This window comes from Mustela erminea, chromosome 9 (assembly GCF_009829155.1).
Source record: "Mustela erminea isolate mMusErm1 chromosome 9, mMusErm1.Pri, whole genome shotgun sequence".
Classification (NCBI taxonomy): Eukaryota; Metazoa; Chordata; class Mammalia; order Carnivora; family Mustelidae; genus Mustela; species Mustela erminea.
This window is the reverse complement of record NC_045622.1, coordinates 21,388,217-21,409,179: the sequence shown is the minus strand read 5'-3', so window position 1 is coordinate 21,409,179 and position 20,963 is coordinate 21,388,217. Positions and strand designations below refer to the sequence as shown.

The following is a 20,963-nucleotide window of genomic DNA, read 5'->3' as shown; positions in this document are numbered from 1 at the left end:
TTGGACTCTGCAACCTTCCTTCTGTCTCCTTGGGGTCCTTCAGGGCATGAAGGGCCCCTGCTCTGAAGTGGACAGCGGGGGCTTGCCGTGCTACATCTGGGTCTTGTTAGTGGTGCCAGTGGCTTCCAAGGAACAGAAAAACCTGGCCATGGTAATTGGCTCATGAAAGCTGCATGTTGCTGGAGGGGGAGGGAGGGTCTGCAGAGGAAGGGGAGAGGGCTTAATGGGAAGCAAATGCCATGGAAGAGCCTAGTGTGGACCCCCCCCCCCCATTCATGGCCATTAGCATTCCTCAGACACCTGTAGGCACTTGGCCCTGGCTGGGGATGGGATGTGCTTAGTCCTCCCTGCTGGGGCAGAGAACAGAAAGATGCAGTTTGGTTCCAATTAAGGGGGCAGGGAGCAGGGCTGGATGGGAGGCGGGAGACCCCTTTCTTGTCTCTTTTGAGAGCGTGTGGTTTTATGTGGCCGTTGTCAAGTTCTCTTCCACCTATGGTTATTTATGGTGACAGCCAAATAACAGTGGGTTTGGGGGACCCGATGAACCTGGGTCTGAATACAGATGACCCCTTTCCTGGCTTTGCAACCATAGAAAAAGCACCGAATCGCAGGCGACCTTGGCCCCTTCTCTGTAATAATGAAGGAATAATGTCTATCAAACACGGTTCCTTTGAAGAATAAATAAAATAGACCATTTGAAGACACCTGTGATAAAATTGATGCTCAGAAAGTATTCATTCCTTTATCCTTGGCTTGGTAAGTACCTTTAAGGGAAGAACAGTGTCTTACCCGTCTTTGCAGTCCCGGAGGTGCCAAATGCCAGTCACACAAAAATCCATGATTGAGTAAAGGAGGGAGTGACTACCCTCCCCACGGACCTCCCCCACCCTCACACTGGTACAGGTCAAAGGTCCACTCAGAAGCCCGAGAGGCAGGGAAGGAAAACTCTGAGTCCCCCAAAGAGTCAAGGAAATGACCATGGAGGCAAGCTGTTGACCAACTGGTAAAAAGGTGAATCTCCTTGAGGCCTCTTGAAGAACTCATTCCATCTAAACATTGAGAGATTCCAGATGCCTCTCACAGGGAACAGGGAATGGTGGCTGGGAGGAAGGGTGTGCTGCCCTGGCAGAGGGAGTGAGCCTGGCCGAGGGAAGGATCCCCTCTCCCTGACTTCTCCCTCCCTGGGCATGCAGGTGCTGTGGTGGGAAAAGGCAGGGAGTGGGGGCTCTCCTGAGGCTGGAGGAGGGGTGAACCGGTCTCTGGGGTTGGCTTTCCTCCAGCTGCAAGGGCCCCTCTGGCCGGGGCTCCTGTCCACCTGCTCGCCAGCTGCTGGTGCAGCCCTGGTCTCCTGCCGCATCTCCCGTGCATCCCGAGTCTGTCGCCCTTCGGAGCCAAACATCAGCAGAGTACATCTACTGGCCGTTTATTTTCTGTTTGTCTTGGGTGTGACACAATCTCCATTCTTCACTTTAATGACTTCTTTCTTTATTATTATTGTCTCAACCATTCTGTTTATTTGCTTTCCCCTTGCCCCAACCACTTTCCCTCTCTTCTCCCAGATTGGCCGCGGGGCCCATGCCAGCCTGCCCTGCGCCCCTCCTTCCCCCCGCTCCCAGCCTGGCCATCTTCCATGGCATCCCAGGGCCCCACTCTTCCTGCTGGGAACCTCACTCAAACCAGATGTGACTTCCTTCTTCTCTTCCTCCTCCTTCCCCTGATTTTCCAAGGGCTGCAGTGGGGAGATGGGGAGGAGAGGGCTTCCACCCACATCCTGCTCTCCACCCGCTCCGGCTTCCCTGCCCTGCTCTGCAGGCCATGCCAAGGAAGGGCAGGAGAGCAGTGCATGACAGGACATCTGTTTAGTGCCAAAAGTGAGGGGTGGTGGGCACGGCTGGGCAGGACTGTTACTCCTGGGAGCTTAGCCAACAGGTGGCCTTGGTCCCCTCTGCAACACAGCTGCCCTGGAAAGGTTGGTGCACAATCCATGAGATTAGATGTCCCACACTCTTTGACTATGCTTTGCATCAAGTCTCCTCTGCCCAAATATTGCCTGATTTACAATATCTTACAACTGGCTAGTACTTATGGGCTAGGAAAGGCCTTTCTATCCACTGTCCCAACCACCCCCTCCATAGCCCTAGGACAGAGGAGTGTCCAGCATCATTTAGCAGATAAAGGCCAAGTAGAGATTGGAACCCAAGTCCGGTCTGATGTGAAGAGTAGCTGATTGGCTTAAAAACCGGGCCTGCTTTCTCCACCTGGCCCCACCCGACCGAGGCTTCAGCCCACCTGGGACACAACTCTCTGTTTCTGGAATCATTTCTACCTCTGGCCACCAAGCGTCATTGGAATTTGACCTCTGGGATTACCATCAGGATTGTCAGAGGTGATGTTATGGCTCTCACTGGGCGAGGAATATTGGGGAAGGCAAGAGAGGCTGGGGAGGGGTCTGCCATCAGAAGGGGAAGGGTGGTCAAGTCTTCACCCTGTAAAAAGTCACCCACCAACTAGCTCAACCAGAGGCCAGGCCACATTTCTTTGGGGCCTGAGCTTTTATCATGCGGTGGTGGGTGGGAGGCTCACTTGAAGCAAAAGAATTCACAAGTATGATCCAAAGTTACCAGGACCTTTCGCAAGGCCTTGCGAGGAGCCTGTGCAAAGATCATTCCCTTCTGGGAAAATCCACCTGCAAACACAGCCTGAGCAAGTTCAGACTGAGTACAGAGGAGGAGCCTCAGGGAAAGCTGTCATTTGGAACAGACCAGAACAGTGAGTGGTTCTCAACCCTTGGTGAGCCTAAGGCACACCTGGCCATATGTTAAAATGCAGGCCGTGCATGGTGCCCAGGAATTCTGCTCTGGTGGATCTGGGGTGGAGACTTGGGGCCTGCATTCTAGAAAACTCTTTAGAGGATTTTGATCCTGGACCTCTGGGGATCACGCCGTAGGAAACACTGGTCCAGTGCCGGCACGGTCACAGGAAGGTAGAGAATGGGAGAGCCCTGGCCACAGCCATAGAGCAGATCAGTAGCTGAGGCCAAGCTGGGATCTGGGTCCTGGGTTCCCGGTCACTGTTCGTTCAGCCTGCCAGGCTATTTCTGGCCAAACTCACTTCCGGCAGAAGGTTAGTAACATGAGAGTAAGAGTAGCTGGGGTGAAGTACGGGGAGGCAAGAAGCTAAGTGAGGTAACTTTGTGAGGGACAAGGTATGCAGCCATCTTGGGACTCTTGAAAGGTGACAGAATCCTGGGCCCAAAGGCAGTGCCCAGGTCACTGGGGAGGGGACCTTTAATTGCGGGCAGGTGCCTTAAGAGTGGAGCAGAGCCTCTCCCAGAATGGAATGTCAATGGAATGGTGGCTCAAAGCCTTCCGGAGCCCCCCAGGTCAAAGGTCCCCATCAAAGGATCCAAGCGTCAACTGTGAGTCCACATGACCCCTCTCATTAAGCCAGAAATGCTGACTGACTCGTTGTGATAGGAGCTTTGTTTGTTTATTTGCTCTGGCTGGAGGTTTGGTCTAAATATGCAAATGACTCTCATCTGCCCATTCATGAATCGTGAATCCAGAGTCTCCTTGTGAGGGCCTGGTACCCTGGGGAGGAGACACTGAAGTGGCTCCTCACCGCCCTGAAGGACTGAGGGGACAACGGCAATGGGGACAACAGAGAGTTCCTTCCGGGAAACACAGCTTCCTCTTGGGTCTGGGCAGGAGCCTCCCCGGCAGAGGATCCCCGCTGCTCACTTGCCCCCTGAGGAGCCCTGAGGCGAGCTCCCTGAGGAGCTCCCTGAGGAGCCCTGAGCAAGGCATCCCTCAGCCTTCTCCATGGACCCTGCCAGGCCTGGTCCTGTGGGGCAGGCCAACAGCCCCAGAAGGTGGAGGGAGCCCGCAAGCACTCTCCCCAGCTAAAGGGAGGAAGATGCGGCTCGAAGTTTCTAGAGGAGCCCAGTTGGCCTGAGAGAGCCAGGGTCAGATGCTCTTGACCGTGGCCTTGTCACCGCACAACCCCGGCGGTGCCCGTCCCAAAGCATTCTAGAGTTGTGTGACCAGGCGGCCTGCTCTGGAGGGCCTGGTTGTGTCTTCCCTCGCTGCCTGCTCATGGGGAGAAAGGGCAAGGACGGTGGAGGGCGAAGGCAGGCCTGCAGGGGCACTTGCCTGCTCAGCACCAGCTGTGCATCAGGCTCTGGGCTGGGCTGTTCAGGTGGGCAGGCAGAGGCAGGAGAGAAGGACGGAGAGCAGGGCCGGGGGCGGGACAGAGAAGCCTCCAGAGGAGGGCCAGCCCCCTTGAAAGCTGCTATTGTTTGAGGTCTCTGCTCAGAGAAGGCCCCGAGTAAAAAGAGCTTGTTAGAGAAGGCCAGGCTGGAGACAAGCCGCTCTCAGAGAGCCAGTGAACCGTGCGAAATGACTTAAACTAACAGCCCTGACTGCACTGGGCTGGAACCCAGGAGTCAGTGTGCTCATCAGAAATTCATAGAAGGTGTCCTGCGGCTCGGCTTTCTCTGGCTGCCTTGTTCATTGAGCGTTTTTTTCTTTCCAGTCCCCCGGCTCTGAAAGGGAGACAGGGGCTGCCTGATGGGAAAGATCAAGTGGCCTTTGAAAACCTCTCTCTGAGTTTATTAAACCCTGGGGCCAGGGCAGGCCGACCTGGAGGCCCAGCCAGGCCTGGCTCCGCCCCCACCCCCCCCAGCTCCCCGCGGAGAACCTGGTCTGTTCTCCTGTCCCAAACTTGGCAGGCCTGTGCCTGGGACAAGGGAACAGGAGGCGGGGTGCGAGGGAGAGAGGGTCCTGGAGGAACGGTAGTGAAGACACTCAACTTTTCCCAGAAAACGTGGGAGACTCTGTGTGTGTGTTGGGGGGGGCTGGGCAGAGGTAGAGACCCTTCGCCCCCACAAATGACACAGACCTTCTCTCCCTCAGCCCCCCAGGACACTCTCTGCCTCCCCCTGGGACTGTACACTCCTCCATCTCTCCAGAGTGTTTGTGCTGAAGGGCCACGCGGAGGAAAGTGGGAGGAGGCAGAGGCTGGAGGGTCTCTAGGCCGGATCCCAGTTCAGTGACCAAGTAAGGGCAAGAATGAGGCTTCTCAGAGGCAGGCTCAAGTTTCCAGGATCTGGAGCCCCTCAGCGACGGACAGAGAGGTAAGAGATCACACCTGCTGAGGCTGTCCCCCAGCTCCCAACGCCACAAGGACTGGCCTGGGCCGAGTCAGCTCACAGAAGCCTCCAGCTGAAGGTAGACACTCAGCACCAAAAACCCCAATGAAAGTGCTTGGTAAATTGTGACCCTCCGACTCAGCATGAAGGACAGTTACGGTAGATTCACTCCTTTCACAAATCCTTTCTGAGGGCCTTGCCCGGGCCCAATACTATTCTAGATGCTGCATGTAAGTGGGGAGCAAGGCAGTGGTCCACGTTGTTGGGTAAGGGGCCGAGAACTCTGAGAGCATCAGCTCAGTCATAAACATGTGCGATTTCTTTTCTTTCTTTCTTTTTTTTTTTTAAGGTTTTATTTATTTATTTAACAGAGAGAGAAATCACAAGTAGGCAGAGAGGCAGGCGGAGGGGGGCGGTGGGGGGCAGATTCCCCGCTGTGCAGAGAGCCCGATGCGGGGCTCGATCCCAGGACCCTGAGATCATCACCTGAGCTGAAGGCAGAGGCTTAACCCACTGAGCCACCCAGGTGCCCCAGACACATGCGATTTCCAGACACATGCGGCTTACCTGCCTGGGGAGCCCAGGTGTGGCCTGGACTCATCTCAGTCTGGGGAAGGAAGGAGGGAAGCGCGGGAGAGGTCTGTCCTCCACATTCAGGCAGACCAGCTCCCTTGACCAATTCTTTCCTGGGGATCCAAGTTCAGTTTCTTTTGAAAAGACGTTCCTGCTTATTTCAAAAGTTGAAAACCATCCACTGAAACCCCTTTCGCTCATTGTAATCTTTTCGGTCTTGTTCCGTTTATTGTGTCCTCTTCCCAGGTCCTGCCAAGGCAAGCAGCGCCCCCTGCCATCCCCGCCCTGGCTGGATGCCTCCCATGGAAGGAGGCTGATCTTTCGCAAGCCAGCTTTGGATTCAGATTCCTGTCCCACCTCTGTCCCCTTTTACACTTCCCCTTCAAACAAGGTCAAAGTTCTTTAAAGTTTTCCCCAAGAGTCTTCTTCCCAGGAACAGTAGAGAATAAACACATGCGAGTGGTCTGTAGATAAAAGCTATCCCTGGACCCTGGGGAGGCTACAGGGTACGCGAGTGGCCCTAGTCCCCACATTTGCGGGCCTCCTTCTCCTGGGCCCAGGCAGCTAACGGGTGCGTTTGAAGGACTTAGCTCCCAAGCCAAGGCCAGCCCTAGTTTCCTGCTGGAACTATGGGCCCGCATGTTGTCCTATAGATCAGGGAAGCGAGGAAGGAGATTGGGATGGGTTGTAATGTTGAGTTAAACAACCAACCCAGTCTGGACTGGCATGGAGATCTCGGCTCTCCTATCACCACTTCCCAGTTTGGGGGTAGCTACCTGGAGCACCCTGTTTACGCAGATCCTGAAACTATGTTGCTGTTTATAATAATAATAGTAATAATATTAATTAATTTATAATTTAAATAAATTTACTATAAAAATAACTTATAATTATTAATATTATTATTGTTGTTGTTGTTATTCTGAGAGTGTTACTTTGGGCTAGTGATGCCTGCTGTGGGCACAGCTGGGGGAATGGTGACATCTATGCCTTTTCTTCGTGTTGGAAAGAGCGGACGGAGGCTTCCCAATACTCATTCGGATCCTATTTTTTCTGACCCAAAAAAACGAGAACACGCGATCTGACACCAGGCCGGAACGCTTGGATTTGGGAACTGGGCCCCAGAGTCAGCACATGTATTCATTGTTTGCCCCTTCCTAGAATCATAGTTCTTAAAGCTGCTGTTCTTAAAGTTCTTAAAGTTATATACAGTTCTTATATCTTATATCTTATAGTTCTTAGGGTTTCTCTGAGAGGTTCTACCTTAGCGGTTTCCAAACTTTTGCAGGTGTATAGCGGTCAGCCTTGCCTTCAAGAGCTTCCTACTACAGAAGCAGCAGCAAATACAGCAGGTAACTCCGAGCTGCTCTGGTTGGAACAGGGTGTGGGACGAAGGGTCCTGTCTGCGGTGAGCTTCCTCCTGGCCACTGTCTCCCTGTCCTCTCCCTGCTCCCTCTGTTGCCTTCCAAAGAGTAACTTGTGCTCCTCGGAACCCATGGGAAGCTACCAATGTTCTCCTTCTGTTTTTAGGAGACTATTTTAAAAATGCTTCTGGTGGGGTGCCTGCGTGGCTCAGTGGGTTAAAATCTCTGCCTTCGGCTCAGGACGTGATCCCAGGGTCCTGGGATCAAGCCCCGAGTAGAGCTCTCTGCTCACCAGGGAGCCTGCCTATCTGCCTACTTGTGATCTCTGTCTGTCAAATAAATAAAAATAAAATAAAATAAAATACTTCTGGAGAGGTAAGGGAATCAAGACCCAGGCGTTCAAGTTAATTGCTAAGTTATGCATTTACATTCCTTCATGCTCAAATTCTCTAGTGCCCTTGCCCCCAGCAGTGATGGACCTCCTACTTTCCCCCCCACACCCCCTGCCTCATCTTGGCTATCCCAGCACCCCACTGTGCACCCCTGGATAACTTGGCTACGCTCGCTCTGCCTCTCCATGCCCATAGCTCCCTTGGGATCCCAAGTCTTGGTCCTCAGCCTAGGCTGCTTCTTAGTGTCCTTGGCCCCTTCCTCTTTTCTATCACATGTCCACCTCCCCTCACTCTGTGGGCCCAGAGTGGCCCCCGAATTCTCTGCCTGTGGGATAGGTCAGGGGACAATAGCAGCCCAGGACTCGAGCCCTCCGCTATGTTCTGGGACTGACTCTGCTTTGTCCTCCTGTTCCCCTGTCTTCCTGTTCCCCTGCAGGCACGCTCTTTTGCAGAATGCTCCCCCCGTCTGGTTCTCTCACCCCCTACTCTGTCTTCTGTGCTCCCTCAAATGCCCTTCTGCCCACACTTTTCCCCTCCATTTCATTTTAAGAGCCTTTCGGAAACCGTTCTCTTCCCCAGGAGCCTCCCTGAATTGAAGGGAGGTCACCCCATTCATTCTCCCTGAGCCTAAAGCCCACCGGCGAATCGTGCTGGGCACCACGCCAGGGTGAGTTTATTTTGTTCTTGGGTGCTGAGCTCTGGTGTCTTCCTGATTTCTTTTGCGGTGTGCGTGTCCTCTGCGTCTGTCCACATTTGCACGGCTGTGTGGGGAGCACAGCCCTGCGGGCAGGCATTTAATAGAGGACAATGAGAAAAGTAAACAGGGCAGCCGTGTTCGCATGGGTCAGGCTGGAACCCACGTGGGAGGAGGTGGGATAGAGGAGTTTCTCCTTGATGGGGAACTTCGGGCCTATGTCTGCGGGACTTGCCCGTCCCCATCCAAGTCTCTGGGTCCAGGTCCGGGGCTCGGCTGTGCTGACAGTCCTCTCCTCACCTCCCCATCCTTCACCTCTCTAAAGAACTGGGCTGAGTTTCAGTGTCTGTCAGCTAGTTCAGGGGGAGGGAAACATTAAACACTGCGAACAGTGCTTCTTGGAGCTGGGTAAACTCAGCACACCACAGTTTACTTTGCTGTCAGAAATCCCTTAGCTTACCGCAGAGCAGAACCCCCGGAGAACCAGGACCCCCACCATCGCCCTCCTCATTCCGCGCTCACCCCAGGAGACCCGCCTCCCTCTCCTTCCAGCCCTAGACCCTTCTAAAGTGCCTGCCCTGCTCTGTGCCCCCCACCCTCCCTCTATCTATCGCTCCTTCTTATGTGTCCCCCCTACCCCGCCCCATCTCCTCCTCCTGACCCTTTCCACCCGACTCTGGTTCTTCCCGAATCCTCCTCTGCCCCTGGTGTCCAGCAGCCTGAGGCCAGAGGAGCTCCCCTCTCAGGGCAGAGATGGGGGCAAGGAGAGATGAGGTCCAGGCACCTTGCGGGAGGCAGAGAGAGACCAGAAGGCACCCTCTTTTTTTTCCCTCCTCACTCTGGATAACAAACCATGGATTGGGGTGGGGGGAGCAGCAGATCAGGCAAAGGCTTAGAACTGGTATCAGGAGATTGGAGAAGCACGAAGGGCAGCAGCCGCTCTCTTCAGTTTTCCCCGGGGCAGGGGTGCCTTGAGGTGTTTTGAGTTGGGAACGAGGGCGTCCCAGGTTTGGGACCTAGCTTTGCATTAAGTTGAATGTTCTTCAACACGACAGCTCCAAACCTCCCTGGCGGCCTCTCCTGGCCCCCACCTCTTCTCTGAAATTTGCAGCCTGAGCCAGGTTTTCTCTTTGGCTCCACTTGGAAGCTCAAACCTTCTGGGCTTGAGATGAAACACATGGTGCTCTGGAATGTGGCTACCAGCCAAGGGAATGCTCGGAGGCCCCCGCAGAATTTGCAGCCATCTGCCTGGGGTTGAGCTGGGGGTGCGTAACAGACCATTAGGGGCCAGGAAGGAGCAAGGCACTTTCCTTCGTTCTATCCCACTTCGAACCAGCGCCTCTTTCAACACTCCAGTACATCCCGATGTACTGTATTTCCGCCCCTGGGGAGACCCAAAGCCAGGCTTGACCTCAGATGCCACGGGCCCAAGGCACTGGCTCCAAAGTGAACAGGTGCTGATTAGCAAGGCATTTTGCATATTCTTTGAATGTTATTCATTTCCTGCCAAAAGACACAAGCGATTTCCCCTGCCTTCTTCCCTCTGGAACCCGCATTTTCGGCTCTTCCTCCCCAACTCCAAAGAACTAATTGTCTTTGTCCTTCTGAAGGCTGTTGCTGACCCCACTCCTATAGCTTCTTCTGTCCTCAGTGACCCTGGTGACCCAGCTGGAAAGTCCCCAGCTGGATGAATCCTGGATCCCAGCCTGCCCTCTCTGGTGTGGTCAGAGGGAGCATCACCCTCAGCCTCTAGGAAGCTCAGGAAGAAATTGGCTTCTTTAATCATGACCCCTGTCTACGAGGAAGGCCCCGTCTTGACTTCTTGGATGGCGACAGGGCCAGGCTGGAAGGCCTCTAGCAGGAATTAATCTTCTGGGATGGATTGTCATGGGAGAGAAGTGGCTGGTGGATACCCAACCAAGGTCATGGGTCACACAGCTCCATTCCATGGAAATCTGGGGGTAAGGAGCAAGGAGATAGGCTTAGGGAATTCTTAGGGGTTGGAAAGGATCTTTAAATTACTTAATTCAATACTCCATTACTATTATTTATTATTATCTTTTAACTATGGATAATCTAAGACCCAGAGGGCCAAAGTGATTTCCTGAGGCCTTTCTCTGGGTTAGCAGCAGAGCTGGAATCAGAAGCCAGGACTCTTGACTACAGAACATTACCTCCTTACGCACTCTTTCGAGAAATTCCACCATATCCCTGGAATGCTGTGGAGGGGACCACTGCTTTAGTGGACCTTCTGTCTCCCCAGGCTCCGCTGAGAGGGATGGCTTCACAGAGGGTGAATGTTACCTGTCTCTCGGATGAACCCCAGCACCACAGGGGGATTAGACATGGCCTGGGAGGGATATGTTTGTGGCCCAGAGGACTGTTTCCCCTCTTTCAGGCTCTGCTACCTGTAAGCACGTGTTCTAGTACTTGGCCACAATGAATGCAACCAAGAATAAATGCTCAAAGCCAGCCAATGCATTGGTTGGAGGAGAGCCATTCAGTGTTTCTCTCTTTAGAGTTTGAAATAGAAAGGCACATACTCTGTAGCCATTTAGTCCTAGAGAACTCAACTAAACCACTGAGGACTTGGGATGGGGCCATAAAATAAAACCACAGGCAAACCAAAGTCATGCGCAGAGATGAGTTGAGATAGGAGCCCAAGAGGAGAGAGAACTATAGGGTTTGGTCCTTCATTTATTGGGAATCCCTTGGTGCCTACCTAGCTGTCTCTCTCTGTATCTACATTTCATATGTGCATGGGTTTTCTGCCCCTTCTGAGCAAAAGCACTTTGACCGGAAGGGATGAGATCAGGAGCATTTTAACTTAAGAGTCCCCCAACAAGCCCAACTTGAATGAGGTTGGAAAGCTGCTGTTAAGGTGCAAGGCACAGTCCCTCTCTGTCATGGGAGAGATGGGACTTCTGGGGGGCGGGGCTGAGTTAGGGACTGCTTCTCTCTGGTGTGGCATAATGAGGGGAGGAGAATCTAGTCACCATACGTCCCTCCCTCCACCTTCCTTTAGGGAAAATGCTCAGATGCTTTGGGGTCCCTTGACTTGACCAGCCCCCTGTCTCCTGTTTCACCTCCTGGAGAATGTTGTAACTTTCACCTGCTGGAGAAACGTCCTCTGCTAGCCTCCCATCTTTTATCCTCTGCCCTGGGAGTACCAGTGTGTGTGTGTGTGTGTGTGTGTGTTAGGGGATGATGGGGTTGATGAAGACAATGGAAAGATGCTCCATCGATTGCCAGAATGTGGGCTTGAGGGAACAAAGACACGGTCAGCTCCACATAAGTTGGCTCAAGGACTTCAGGGTTGGGAAGGAGGTGACAGACCCATGAGTGTGCCCCACACTGGCTCCCAGCAGAGAGAGAAAGCAGTCCCATCTCAGGATTCGCTGGCACCCTCCCATCTGGAAGACAGAGCTGTGTCTTGCTACAAAGCTACATCTGTCAGCCAGATGAGCGGTACCTGTAAAAACTTCCCACATCAAGCCTTGTGGGGCTAATGCCTCTTCCAGAGCCTGCTGACAACAGGAAAACGATCCCAGGACTACGATTCCCAAGAGACTCGGCGTAGATTCTTGCCCTTGAGAAAGGAGCGGGGAGTTTGATGTTGCCCACAGGTCCACAGACACTCCTGCCCCCGCAACTGGCCATGGGAGAGGGCCAGAACCAATGAGGGGAAAGATTAGGAAACAAAAGCAGATTCCCAGAAAAGAGGGCCTCTTTGGGAACATCGGTCCCGGCCACTTACAGAGTTCCTCCAGCGTGCCCGGCCTCTGACGGACAGGACGTCTCTGGGTTCTCAGACCCTGCAGAACATGCTTACCGACCTCCTTGTAGAGCAGAAGGAGCTGTGGCTCTGAAGGGGGGTCCCGGGACTGCCATGGTACCTGCTGCTTCGTGTCTAAGGGCAATAGAGCCATCTTCCGGATACCCGGAGACCCATGCGGGGAGACCTTGATCAAATCAGAGCACAGGGCGCCTGGGTGGCTCAGAGGGTTAAGCCTCTGCCTTCGGCTCAGGTCATGGTCTCAGGGTCCTGGGATCGAGTCCCATATCGGGCTCTCTGCTCAGCAGGGAGCCTGCTTCCTCCTCTCTCTCTCTCTCTGCCTGCCTCTCTACCTGCTTGTGATCTCTGTCTGTCAAATAAATAAAATAAAATCTTTTAAAAAAAACAAAAAAAACAAAAACAAATCAGAGCACAAAGCGGGAAAGTCAGCCTCAAACCTTGATCTTGGCTTTCTTGGAACTGATAGTCTAAAGAGACTGGAAAGGCTAAGAGCCCCGTTCCTGAAAGTTACATGGGTGGATTTTTTTGTTTTGTTTTGTTTTTAAAGATTTTATTTATTTATTTGACAGAGATCACAAGTAGGCAGAGAGGCAGGCAGGGGTGGGGGTGGGAAGCAGGCTCCCTGCTGAGCAGAGAGCCCGATGCGGGCTCGATCCCAGGACCCTGAGATCATGACCTGAGCCGAAGGCAGAGGCTTTAACCCACTGAGCCACCCAGGCGCCCCTTGTTTTGTTTTTTAACAAACACACCAAAGCCTGACTCTCCAAACACATGTACCGTGCTTTCACCAGCAGATCTCTGGGAAAGCTGTGCTCTTGGGAGCTGCTCTTGCTCGGAACAGTTTTCGAACTCCCCTTTAGCAAGATGGCCTTCGGGGCTTCCAGTACATTCCTTTGAAAATCCCCAGCTGCGGCAAAATCTCTCTCTTCAATTTGCTGGGGCAGGTTTGATTTTGGGGGCAAGAGCCAGAAGTCATTTCAGATTTGGGTGAGAGTCATCAAATTGGGGAGTATTACTATTTGTATCATTTGGGGTCCACATGAGGTGCAACTCCAATGCTGAAAAGGCCTGAAAAGAGTGGAGCCTTTGGGGTCCTTTTGAGAGATGGGCTGAGGAGTCCCACAGTGACTGAAATGCCAACAGCCTTGCAGGGGGCTTGGGGTGGGGCTTGAATAAGATCTGAAGTTTCTTCAGAGGGAGAGGCCCGATCAAACCCAATCAGGGCCTAAGTAAAAACACACACGGTTCCATAAAGTGGCCTGGGAAAGATGCCACGTTAATAAAAGGGAAAAATGCGGAGGAATGTGTGAGGAGGGAGCCGTTAAGAAAATGCAAGGGCCCATAAACTCTGCTGTGCAAATGCCCCCCGCCCCCCTACATCGCGGATCCAACTTGGTTCTCATTAGAACTCATGAAAAGCCTGAAAGAAACCAGCTTCTTCGTGGAGCGGCCGAGGGCAGAGCTGGATACCTGGCTCATGTCTTGCCTTTGCTGATCCCTGATGTGTCCCTGGCCCAGACACCTCCCTCCAACCTGTCTCTGGGTCTGACTGCCCTCGAGGACTAAAGTTCCTCCTCGGGGTGTCTCGTTAGTCCTGCAGCCTTGGCAGGCCAGGGTGCTTGGTGTAAGGAAGGGGGATGGAGGGAATGAGGAGAAGCAGGGACCCCTGTTTCCACGCTGGCGCGTTCTGAAACACTATTTATGTAATAGGAGTCATTTTCCCCTTCATCTCCCCAAATTGGCCTCGGGGACCAGCCAGTCCGTTGGCAGCTGGCCAAAGCCTTATCATGTTTCCAGGCCCCAAGCAAACAGGAAATGCACTCCAACTGTAGTCAGAGGGTTAGCTCTCAGTGGAACTTCCCCATAGTCAGGAGTCAGCTGTGAACAGTTCAGAAGATGCGGAGGAGACCCCGGCTAAAGGCTGAAGGAGCCCCTGGTGTGGGCAGCAGATGGGAGAGACAGTGCGTGATCAGGAAAACAAAACTGAGATAGAAAACCTGCACAGGTAACTAAGTATGACAGCACAAAAGATCGAGTGTGCACTCAGTATTTAGGAGGCTAGAAGGAAAGAAACGGGAATGACTAGACTAGATGGGGTCCCAGGGTATCACTTACTGCAGTTTTGAGGGGATGATAAATCTCGCAGCAGAGATCTGCCTGGAGCCAAGAGAAGCCTTCCGGTGGCTGTGACGACGGCGGGGGTGGGGGGGGGTGGGGGGGGGGTGGGGGGGGGAGCGGCGGGGGGTGGTATTTGAGCTTAAGTGGCAGCATTTACATGCACGGTAATAGAAGGGGGCAGCTGAGCTTGGGGGACAGGCAGTAGGGGACGTCTTACAGCAGTGCAGAGCTCAGACTAGCACAAGTAGTACAAAGAGTTTGTGCAAATGGTTTGGGTGCAGGAAGGACGGTTGTTAGGGGATCCCTGCTGGAGTGGTTAACACAGAAAGAGGTGACCTAGGAGGCCACCAAATCACCCAGAGTTTTGTGAAAACTGAGTGTACTCTTGCCTCCGTGACTGGGAGCAGGTGCCCTCGGTCCACGGGGTTCCTTCCAGGCTAGGACGCTTGACTGCTTGCTCTGACATAGATGTTGGCCGAACGCTTCATGCCCTGCCCCCCAGTTCTGGGGTTTGTGGTCGGATGCAGAGCGGGACTGATCTTCTGTGCTTAGGAATCTGTGCTGGGAGCCAAGGAGCAGGAAGCAGCCGAGATGCCTCCAATTAATACGGCAACTTGAACACCCTCTCAAAGAAAACTGGGCCGGGAGATCTGACAGAATCTCCATGGTCCGGCAGGACAGCTGGCAGCAGCTGCAGGGCCCCCTGGGTCTCCCTGAGCACAGGGATTGTGAGGAACCTTCAGCCCTGGCTAGCAGACATCCTGTGAGATCAGTCGAATCACCATTCCGTCTGGTACAGTTGCCGGGGTGGGGCCGTCATCATTGACCAATGAGAATCAAGGGCAGGGGCCTTCAGGAGCTCATATTCTCACCTAAAACGGGTCGCCGTGACGTGTTGTGGAAGGCTGGAAAAAGCAGCCAGGAAGGAAGGGACCTGTTGGGTGGAGCTGGGGGACAGGGTCCTCCTGTCATCTTTGGAGTGGCCCGCTAGCCAAGGCCTCCCCACTCCCGGCCCAAGCTCCAGGGGACATTCAAGGCGCAGCAGGTCAATTTTCAAAAATCAACTGGGAACTTATCCCTCCTCAACAGGACGCCCAAGCTGGAACTGAGTCAAAGTACTACAGAGTTTTAGGGCTGGAAGTGACGTCCGAGATCATCCTGTACACCTGTTGCATGCTGCAGTATCACACCCCCATTAATGTCAGAGTCAGAACTTCAAACTCAGGTCTCCTGACCTGACGGCCAGCAGTCAGTCCATCGCTAATCTGGATAACCCAGCTTCAACCCCTTTGACCTAGCTCTCCAGAGGCCAGCATGGGTGAAGGCTAAGGTAAAAGGGGCAGGAATTGGGCAATAATAGTGTATGCATTTCAACAGGAGGTGATTGACCCACAAATGAGATGCAGAGTTTGGGGTGAATGAGCGTTCCAGGCTTTGCAGAGTGAGCAGCAGTGGACAGCGTATGGGGTTGTGAGTCAACAAACCTTGGTTTAGTTTCTTATTCTATCACTTAGTCACCACGTAACCCAGAAAACATTATTTAGGGGCACTTGGATGGCTCAGTGGGTTAGGCCTCTGCCTTTGGCTCGGGTCATGATCTCAGGGTCCTGGGATTGAGCCCTGCATCAGGCTCTCTGCTCAGCAGGGAGCCTGCTTCCCCCTCTCTCTCTGCCTGCTTCTCTGCCTGTTTGTGATCTATCTCTGTCAGATAAATAAATAAAATCTTTTAAAAAAAAAGAAAGAAAGAAAAAGAAAGAAAGAAAAGCATTACTTAATCTCTTGGAGCCACAGTTCATTCATCTGTTAGGTGGGGGCTAAAAATACTGTGGGATTCTTGTGAAAAATAGTGTATGTAATAAAGTACTTTGCACACAGGGACGGCCAGGCATAGATTCACAGTTATTCTGATTGTTGGGGATTATCAGGGCTTGAGCTGTTGAGTTTGGAGGCTAGAATAGCTACGGTTGAGATTCTCTGAGTTCTCTGAGCTTCTCAGTAGAAGAGGGAAATCCAATCTTAGAAAAGTTTCTGCTCGCAGTAGGAACTGAATTAGGGAGGGCAAAATCCAGGCCAAGGCCGGCCAAATCCCCCAAGGCCAGGGTGGAAGGTCTGCTACACAGTGAGAAGCCTTTGAGGGAAGGGTGGCAGCTCTGGTTTCTGCCCCAAGCATCCAAGCCTCCTGGAGATGACATCTTTTGCAGGACAAAGGAAGCCTGAGGCCTCTCCGCCTGAACAGGAGCCCTATCAGCTGTCTCAGGGAGGGGTGAAGCTGGGAGAAGGGGAGAGTTTGGAAAGGGGGCTGCCTGCCATGAGGCCCACACACTTTAGCCAAAGCTACTTGGAGTCACTTGCGCAAAGGCACCGGTGGCATCCCCTGTAACAGGCCTGATGGCGTTGCCCTCCTGACTTTTTACCAGCTTCCGGTAGGAGGCATGAGGGGGGTGCAGCATAGGGTCCCAGAAGGGGCAGGGTTGGGAGAAGAGAGGGTCCTGTCATGATCCAGCCCAGAGCAGCAGGTTTTCATAGGTAAAAACCCTGCTGTGCCGGCTGAGGTCATTCCTGGCACCGAGTCCCCACTCCCTGCAGACGCCTTGCAGGTCTGTTCTAATATCCACAGCAGCCACATTCCTAACCAGGGCGGGTAACAGGCTTTCTGGACAAGACTGCTTTCCATCAAAAATTATGCCAATTCACCAGGGTCAGATATTTCAGAGAGAACGGAGGGGTTTTTTTTGGGGGGGGGTGTTTTTTTTTTTTTTTTTTTTTTTTTAAGGATGAAAATAAAAATTTGTAGGGAATGACTAAAAGCAGGACCCAGAGTGGAGCAAGGTCCTGTAGGCAGGAGCAGGGAGGAGGACGTAGTGACTCAGGCAGGAGGGATCTGGGATCCTAAGTGAGCCAGAGAAAGGGACAAACGGTGTAGGCGTTGGGGGCTGGGAAAGAGCCCTGTTTTGGGTCTGGCCCAGCCAGGTCTGTCTCAGATCCTGATGAGTTTACCTGCTACCGTGACTCACTCATCCATCCACTCAGCCCACACTTGATTTCTGCTCTATGCCAAGTGCTGTGCTAGCAATACAAAGAAGTTACATCTGTTATCTGTGTCTGTGTAACAAATTCCCATAAAATGAGCGGCTTAACACAACACACGTTTATTATCTCACACTTTCTGCGGGCCAGGAATCTGGGCATGGCCTCGCTGGGCTCTCTGTCTCCACATCTCTCGCAGAGCTGTGATCAAGGTTTTGACCGAGGCTGGGGGCTGGTCCGAAGGCCCAGCTGGGGAAGGATCTACTTTCACGCTCACGCGGTAGGTGGCAAAATTCAGTCCCTCGAAGGTTGTTGCACTGACGGCCTTGGTCCCTACCTTGCTGTCAGCTAGAAAGATTCCTCTGAATTCCTTGCCTGGGCTTCTCCTGCCTGGTCGCTGGCTTCTTCAAAGTGTGCAGGCTGAGAGGCAACAGAGTCCGCTAGCAAGTTAGAAGTCATGATTTTAAGTTACCTGATAATAGAAGCACATCTTATCTTCTTGGCCCGATTCTATTGGTTAGAAGCAAGTCACAGGTCCCACCCATGTTCAAGGGTGGGGGGAATCTCATGAGGCTGTGAAAACCAGGACTCGGGGATTGTCAGGGACCACCTAGGAGTCTGCCCAACACAAAAGTCAGGTGTTTCCTGTCTGCAGGTGACTCGGAGTTAAACAATGAAGGTAGTTCTAACAGTTCTGGGGAATGTGGCCTATTGAATGCCCACAGTGCACCAGGAACTGAGCTGGGGAGGTCCCTTTATGCACACTTGCTCAGTCTCCATGAGGTAGATACATTTAGTATCTTCTTTTGAGGGGAGGGAACAGAGTCTCAGTGAGCTCACTTTAGCAAGACATGTAGATGTTTTTGAACTTAAATTTGTCAGACTTCAAAGGCTTTGTTCGTACTCCCTTCATTACAGGCTTCCCAGATGAGTGGCAGGATGACATGGTCAGTGTTGTAACAGTCCCTGTGTTTGGGGGCACGGAGCAGGCTTTCAGAGGTGATGGCATGGAAGAAGCAATGGAAAGAACAGCAACAGGACCCTAGAGGGGTTCCGGGGAATGGAGTCGGCATCTGACAGACGACCTTCCTCTCTTTAGACATTCTCCCAGCCTTATCTCCCTCTTTCCTTCTTTTCTTATCAATCAGGACATAAATATTAACTCTGTCCCTAGATTCGGAGTGTGGTAGGAGACATTCATATATTGGTTCCCTGTTCTAAAGGTGCCTACAAAGAGCCCAAACCCAACAAACGACAATCGGACTCAGGGGGTCAGGGAACTCGGCCTCAGTACTGCACAACAGAATTGACATGGGTTCACGCAAGTGGGGAAGCAGACCCAAGGAGAGAAGTGTCCAGGCACTTGCTAGGAAGAAACAGCAGCAAGTGCAAACCCAACAGCTGTTTGAAAGCACTCCGAGCAGATCTGGAAGCCAGTGGCTGTTTGGATTAGCTTTCTAATTGGCTGAGTGTTAGCAAAGCCTTGTGTGTATACAATGGGAATAGTTAATCTTGTCTATTTGTACATCCACTCATGTTCTGTCATTCCCTGATCTTCTTAGAGGTCTGCCTCTTACTGTCGGGTTTTCGGCCAAGAGAGGGTTTATAGCTAAGGGACCCTTCCTACGCATCCCCTGGCACAGGTGGGCAGCAGGAGGAAAGCCAAAAAGAGGACGATGATGCCAACCAACCAGGGCTTCCCTAATGACCCCTTCATCACAGCCCGCCTGCCTTGCCACACGCATCCCAGGCCAGTCCCTCTTCCTGCAGCGCCCGCCTCCCTGCCACCCCCATTCCAGTCATCAAACCCACATACATCATGACACTTTGTGACAAACCTGGAAGTTAGGCTGTATCACTCCGAATGAGAGACCCGAGAGAGGTTAGGTGACTTGCCTGGTGTCACCCACACAGCTAGGAAGCGGCTGAGCCAAGATTGAACTTAGGTCCAGCACTCGGGGTCCCCTGTATTGTCGCTGCTGGCCTACCCTCCCCCACATCACGTTCATCATAGAACATCCTTGCTCAAGAAGCCAGAAGGGCTCCCTTTGGCCCACTGTGTTAATTGTCCACATGCCTTTGCCGGCATCTTGGGGTCCTTCATTCTTCAGTACTTGTCCTCCCTTCCCCCCATAAACCCATGTCACCTCTGCTGTGGGCTTCTGCAGTGTGAGGCCAGGGTCCCTGACTCCCACCATCAGATTGTAGGCACCTTTAGATCAACAACCAAGATCAGAACTTCTCCCACCAGACCCAGACGGCACAAGGTAAGTATTTATGCCCTGACTGACAGTGGAGGAGTGAAACATGAAGATAGGGCTGGGAGGACATCAAGGGTAGGACGGTCTTCTCTCGGGCGCAGAAATGACCCCTCTAGCTGAGGGGCTTCCTGTCTCTATCATTATTCACTCACCTCCTCTGTCTCTCTGGGCCACTTCCTTCCCTATCTTTGACTTTTTGGCGTCTGTGAATGATTTTCTTTTCTTTGTGACCTAAGCATGGTCCAAAAGTCCTCCTTATAATTGCTCTAGGCTCAGCTGGTCAAACATGCTTAAACACATGCATTAGGGGCGCAGGGAGGGGGAATAAGAATTCTTTTTTTTTTTTTTTTAAAGATTTTTATTTATTTATTTGATAGAGAGAGATCACAAGTAGGCAGAGAGGCAGGCAGAGAGGAGGGGGAAGCAGGCTCCCCGCTGAGCAGAGAGCCCGATGTGGGGCTCGATCCCAGGACCCTGAGATCATGACCTGAGCCGAAGGTAGAGGCTTAAACCACTGAGCCATCCAGGAGCCCCAAGAAGAATTCTTTACATATAATGATGCTCCTGTCGAAGATTCGGCAAGGATATGGCTAGGACATGGTCTAGTCTTCAGCGACGCCCCATAAATGGGACTGATGCAACCACATCATATTTTGGGACGTTCATTCAGAGAATCCTAAGGGGATGACCATGCAAATGAGGAAGAGAGGAAGTCGGAGAAGTGTTAATTTCCTCTAATCTCTACCAATTGCGTATGTAACTACGGCTACGGCTACGGCAGGCTCAGCGTCTCTCACGGGCCAGACACTTTACCGGATGCTCTACGGAAACCATTGCATGTCGTCTTCAAAACAGTTCTGTAGAGTAGCGATGGGATTATCCCTGGGGAAACTGAGGCTCACAGAGATTAAATCGCTTGTTCAAGGTTACACAGGAAGTGTAAGAGCCAGGAGTTGAACCCAGGCTGCACAACCCCAGAAACTTGACCCTTAATTTCTGATGCCAGTGGGTGATCTCAGGGGTGTGTGTGAGTGTGTGTGTGTGTAGAGGGAGGGATTCAGGCTGGGACTTGCGCCGAGAGAAAGACAGAAGCTTGAGGTTCCTCCTTTTCTAGGAAGGGGCCTGGGGTGTGGGCTCCTTCCCCACCTAGCACAGGCCTTGGCTGTGCAACTTTGCAGAAGTGGGCAGCTGGCAGGAGCCCTGCATTTTTTAGGCCCCAGGCTGCCTCCTTATCTCAGGGAGCCTTGATTTACGTTCCTCTATCTTATCTTTGCACCCGGCCCTGGTGATGGATTTCACCTTCGGCATTTGGAGGCTTGCTCCTTGCCAAAAGCTCTGCCCCCGCTTCCCCCCTCCCCAAGACGGATTGACGAGACAGCCCTGGGCTCACTCTTACAGCCGCCCTCCACCTCCTGCCTCCCCCAGCTCAGGCGGAGAGAGGAGGACGATGCTCTTTCTGATTGGAGAAGGAGAGGGGGGACCCAGCCCCTGCCCAGGCCTGTCCTCACCGGAGATGAGTTAGGGGAGGGGGAGGGGGACAAATAGTAGTAGGAGGCTGGTCCTACTTTCCTCTTTGTTTTGAATGTTCA

General features: G+C 52.8%; 1 long non-coding RNA gene across 1 annotated transcript in view; it reads right to left on the bottom strand.

The window, feature by feature from the left end:
* Nucleotides 1-7,442: 7,442 nt before the first annotated feature.
* The window catches only part of LOC116598177, a 33,993-nt gene continuing 20,472 nt past the window's right edge, over nucleotides 7,443-20,963 (bottom strand). Inside the window, exons 3-4 of the long non-coding RNA XR_004288979.1 lie at nucleotides 12,005-12,134; nucleotides 7,443-10,127 (exon numbers count right to left, since the gene is read on the bottom strand). This is a non-coding gene — a long non-coding RNA (uncharacterized LOC116598177). The remainder of the gene's footprint in view (nucleotides 10,128-12,004; nucleotides 12,135-20,963) is intronic.